The sequence below is a fragment of the Myotis myotis genome, unplaced genomic scaffold (assembly GCF_014108235.1).
Source record: "Myotis myotis isolate mMyoMyo1 unplaced genomic scaffold, mMyoMyo1.p scaffold_m19_p_7, whole genome shotgun sequence".
NCBI lineage: Eukaryota > Metazoa > Chordata > Mammalia > Chiroptera > Vespertilionidae > Myotis > Myotis myotis.
Window position 1 is genome coordinate 50,470,479 of NW_023416379.1, and position 6,000 is coordinate 50,476,478.

Genomic DNA, 6,000 nt, shown 5'->3' on the forward strand with positions numbered 1-6,000 from the left:
TCCCCCCAATAGCTTGTGGCTAAAAATTTAGTTTCTTTCATGTAATATTAACATAACACTGATGCCAATACTATCATCATAAACATAAGACAATTAATTTTAAATAAAGGTAAGCTTTTCATATTTTATTTCCAAGTTTAACAGAAAGCTGTTGTTCTTTTTTAATTGTTGTATTCAGCTAATATTAAGGGTTCATTATTTGAAATTATTATACCGGCATATGAATGGCCTCCTCCTTCCATCACTCTACAACTCCCTAAACATAGGCACAAAGAGACACCTGTGATCAGTACTTTAGTAAAATATTTGAAAACTGATGGTGATTATCTTGAAATGCCTCAAGGCTCAAGTTAAAATCATTTGAAAGGAGCTGTGGCAGCAAAGATATAATTGATTTGGGAAATCTAAAAAAATCTAATATCTCACATAATAAAAATAGAGGTGTTATCAAAACATGTCAATAAAATACAATTTCTTTAAAAAAAATCACTTTACCCCTGACTCACATTTAAATCATAGATATTTCTTGGCTTTCAAAGTACAACAGCATCTTTTATGTATTGGAAATGAATTCCTACATCCAATAGATCCCTTCCTTCTTCTATCCTGTTATAGGAGAAAGGGCTGCATTATTCATACTTCAGTTCTCCAATTCTCATCAAATCAACATTTTGGGGGGAATCTTTCTCTAAAACCCTTCATTCTCCTGAATTTTCAACATGAGTATATCTACTTGCTCTCAGATCAGCTCTTAATTATATTTAAATGTTTCATGTTAAACAAAAAAAAACTTCTACTCCATCTTTCCAAATCACAAATGAACCTTTTGGAGGAAAAAAAATATATAGTTCCTGTTTTCATATCCGTCCTTCCCATTCATTCTTCGGTCTACTCCTCAATATGTTGAAATTCCTTTCTCCAAGAAAACCATCTCTCAGATTATTTTAATTGTTTTTTTTTTTACATATTTTTATTGATTTCAGAGAGGAAGGAAGAGGGGGGAGAGAGAGAAAGAGAGAGAGAGAGACATCAATAATGAAAGAGAATCATTGATTGGCTGCCTTCTGCACACTCCCTATTAGGGATCAAGCCCACAACCCAGGCATGTACCCTTGACTGGAATCGAACCAGGACCCTCCAGGCTGACGCGCTATCCTCTGAGCCAGATTGGCTAGGGCACTCTCAGATTATTTTAAATACATAACGTTTGGTATTCCTCAGCAACATTAAACATTCTTGATCGCACTCTGGCTTATCTTCCATGTTGGCATCCTCTCCTAATCAGTTTTCTCTTTTAATTTTTTATCTTTGTCAATTGTGCTTTCGGAGTCCTTATTGTTGTCCCACCACCTAAATGTTGTTGCTTTTCAGGATCCTATCCCAAGCACTGTTTCCTCTTAATTCTTCAAGTGCTTCCCAGATTGCTTCATGAATTCTCACTAATTACTATCCAAGACTGATAAACTCCATCTGGCCAGATGAGATGTGTCTCCAGAGCATCAGGGTCATCCAAAACCTACTGAGCATATAGGCATCTTCATATTCAATATATTCAACTCTTTACTTTGTTTATAGACACCCTCCAAGTTTTTCTATCTTAGTGAACGCCTCCACATTCCAATTACTTTCTCAATCCAGAAGACCTGACTATCTTTTCACCACAATACTCTCCCCTCCTATATAATAAAGAATTAATATGCTAATTAGGCCGAACAGCAGAATGACCCTCTAGATGACTGTCCTGGATGAAGCCAGGGCTGTGAGGGCTGAGCCCCTTGCACACATTTCATGCACTGGGCCTCTAGTATCCAACTAAATCACTAAACTCTGCAAATTTAACCTCCCAGATATCTTCTCATATTTGTCAGCTCTTTTGTTTATTCCACTATCCTAATTGAGCTGATCAGCAAAGCACCTCTTATCCAAGTTGGTGAATCATCATGATCACTACATCTTCCTCTGACCCAGTGAGAACATGCAACCAAAGTGATCTATCTAAACACAAACTTGGTAAAGTCATTTACCACCTTAAAGTTATTCTATTATTTTTCTGGATTTTAGATTAAAGCCCAGATTTTTAACTAGGCTTCATACTTCTTCAGCCTTCTCTACAGCTCACTCATTTAGTTCCTGGAAGATAACATATGATCTTTGGAAATCTCCCTGTGAATTCCTTTCACTTAAGCATGATTTGCCCCTTAATATTCACTCAGAAAATTTAAAGAAAAGCAATTACCGAAAAAAGTTTAGTATGTGTCCACTGTACCAGGCTGTGGACTCTACATCTCTTATATCATTTTATCAGGACAACTATGAGAGAGCTATTATTTTATGTCTAAGTATACCTGGCTAGTATTTGAACAGGAATTTTTTAAAATATATTTTATTGATTTTTTACAGAGAGGAAGGGAGAGGTATAGAGAGTTAGAAACATCGGTGAGAGAGAAACATTGATCAGCTGCCTCCTGCACACTCCCTACTGGATATGTGCCTGCAACCAAGGTACATGCCCTTGACTGGAATCGAACCTGGGACCCTTGAGTCCGCAGGCTGACGCTCTATCCACTGAGCCAAACCTGTTAGGGCTGAACAGGAATTTTAACCTAGTTCTTGCCTGACTCCAAATTCAGAACAGTGATGCCCTAAAAACTTTAATGCCTATTTTATTTGCCATTGTACTTCCATAGAACAGTGTTGAAAGAAGCATAGTCACAGAATAATCAAGCTCTGAGATATCCAGGAATAAGCACCAAGTCAGCCAGCCTCTTATGCTCCACTGCCCCTCTCCCCAGATTCCCCATTTGATCCTCAAGAGTAAGGGAAAATGTTAAATGATTAATTGGCCATTTTCATCATTAGGCACTATGCTGTGTGTGTGTTGTCCAGCATTCCTTTTCCCATTCTTCTAGAAAGCATCCCTCTCTCATTTGTATAATTGCCTCTCTTCATTATATGTGATTCTTGTGTAGCTTCCAATCATAATATTCAATCTCCCCAACCACAAGAGCAAGGAAGTGACCAAATCTAGCCAATCATACTACTTATTATCCTGACCACCCATTTTGGCTCTGGGTGTACATATAACTTATGCCAGTCTAATCAAAATCTAATAGCAGAATAATGAAATAGAAAAGCTCTCTGCATCATTCAGAGCTCTAATAGAAACACTGTAATTTCCTTAAGGGGAAAATAAATATTTTAAGTATATCTTTTAGGGCCAAAGAGTTTGGTTTGGAGGACATACAGCCAAGAAAAATGCCCAAACAATGTCACAAGACTACCCCTGCAGAGACCTCACAGACACCTCCTTTTCATTTTCCTAAAACAGGCTTGAAAAAGAGTTGGCACTCAGTACATAATGACTGTATCCATGACCTAATAGATGCCATAATCTAACATATTTCCCCTAGACAGCCAAAATCTATGGTTCCTACTATAACCAGAAACAGATTCTAAGACCTGTTTCTTCATATCACTCCATTCTGAAGCAATTTTTATTGTTGTCTGTTTGTTTTTTTAAGAGTGTACATTCTTGATAAAACCTAACTTCAAGGAAAGCTGAGAAAGTGAGTCTTCAGCTTAAATGTCAGAGTAGTAGGATATAAGACATAAAATATAGACATGAGAAGAGTAGCAACAATAGACCAAGTATAGAGGGTCACCTATGGCGGAGAGGCCTGGATGCCTAACAATAGACAATAGGCACAGTGAAACCTCATCCTCAGGGTGATCTTTTATCCCCTAGCACAGTGGTCGGCAAACTGCGGCTCGCGAGCCACATGCGGCTCTTTGGCCCCTTGAGTGTGGCCATGAAGTTTCAATCGCACTGTACATGTGCACCCGCACGTGGTATTTTGTGGAAGAGCCACACTCAAGGGGCCGCAGTTTGCCAACCACTGCCCTAGCATGTTGCTGGTCATGCATTTTGGAACTGCCCTGACCTTTTCTCCCCAAGCATGTAGCTAGTCATGCTGTAAACCACCTTAGAGAAGGAACAAAGGAGCCATAGGATAGCCCATAGGATTCCTGTACAAGCCCTTGCGTGACCACTCCCTTAAGCATTAAGCCATCAGGATAATGAGGTTCTTGCCTACATTAAATAATCTTAATCCTGAAACACCAGTAGAAAAGAATATATGCACCTCTCTGATCATAGCTGTGTTATTTACAATAACTAAGATATGGAAACAGCCCAAATACCCATCAGTAGATGAGTGGATAAAAGAGCCGTGGTATATTTATACAATGGAATACTATAAATCTATAAAAAAAGAAGGAAATCGTACTTTTTGTGGCAACATGGATGAACCTGGAGTTTATTATGCTAAGTGAAATGAGCCAATCAGAGAAAGACAAATACCATATGATCTCACATGTGGAATCTAATGAACAAAATAAACTGATGGACAAAATAGAAACAGAGATATGGATACATTGAACAGACTGTCAATTGTCAGAGTGGAGCAGGGAGGGAGGGACTGGATACTAGTAAAAGAAGATGAAAGAATTAGTCAATGAACATATGTGTATAACCCATTGACACAAATAACAGTGTGATGCTGGCCAGAGGGAAGGGGCGGGTGGGAACTGGGTGGAGGTGGGTAAAGAGTGGGGGAGGGATATGTAATAGTGTCAACAATAAAAATAAAGGAAAAAAATCTTAGGAGCAAAGCATTGACCAGAGACAGTTTTTTGATCAAACTAGAGATAATATCCAGGCTTCAGTTGGGTTTCAGCTCCAAGAAAAGTAGCAAGGCCAGGTGGGATAAGCCCATGTTCCCATGGCTGACATCATCAGGACAGATGCAATGATTAATGATCCCCTCTCCTAGTGCTGACCCATCAGTATAGATCAGGTTCCTGTAAGGACACACCTGAAAAAGCTGATGAATATTCTACTGAGATCCTCCTGGGACCTCCCCTAAGATCTCCACCTTAGAGAAGGGATAAAATCTCTCAGGATGGAGTTCGCCTCCAATTCTTTCTCTCGAGCACTCCCCTATGTTTCCCCATCTCCTTCTCCCAGGGTGAGCACTGTTCTCTCTCTGGAGCATGCCCCTGCCAACTGCCCCCCTCTCCTTTCCCCTCTGCCTTTCTTTTTCCCAAGCTTCAAGGGTTCATCTTCTACTTCTGTAACTTGTCTCCTGAGCCCACACAGCCCAGCTAGCTCACTTTTTTCATGGCTCATTTCTTTTACCTCTGTGACTTTCTAAGTAAACTTTGGCTTGTATTTGAGTTTTGACTCTGAGTTCTTTCTTAGCCAGAATTCAAGGATCAAGGCTGCTGAAGTCCAGTAACATTCTGGTGCTGTTTCGCAGCTAACATTTCCAGTGGTGGTTGGCATTATTTCTTGATTCTTGATGCCCTTTGAAGCTGGAAGGGTACAATGGAGGAAAACACTTCTTTCTCTTGAATGGAGATTCAGAAAATTGCACTTGGAAACTCCTTCTTTCCTTTACCTCCACAAGTATGTTCCTAGGAGAAACTTGATTTAAAACAAAATAAAACAACAACAAAAACAAACAAACAAACAAAAACATAGGAATGCTGAGATTTCCATGTATGGGGTAGTCATTAGTTTTCAACTGAGTTTAAATCTCAGTGTAGAGAATAACCAAAGGAAAGAACTATTTAGAAAATTCAGTAAGCTCCTTTATCAGGATATGGCATTAACCATACTTTGGAAATTTTTGTTATTCTATTTAATATAACTTCTGGACAATTTGCACCAATAGAATAGGGACACATGAATTTGTCCATTCTTTCCATATGTTGGGGCTAGGGCAGGGGTGGGCAAACTTTTTGACTCGAGGGCCACAATGGGTTTTTTTGTTTGTTTGTTTTTTCTTTGTTTGTTTGTTTTGTTTTGTTTTGTTTTGTTTTCCACAGTGGGTTCTTAAACTGGACCGGAGGGCTGGAACACAACCATGGATGGAGTGTTTGTGTGAACTAATATAAATTCAAAGTAAACATCATTACATAAAAGGGTACGGTCTTTTT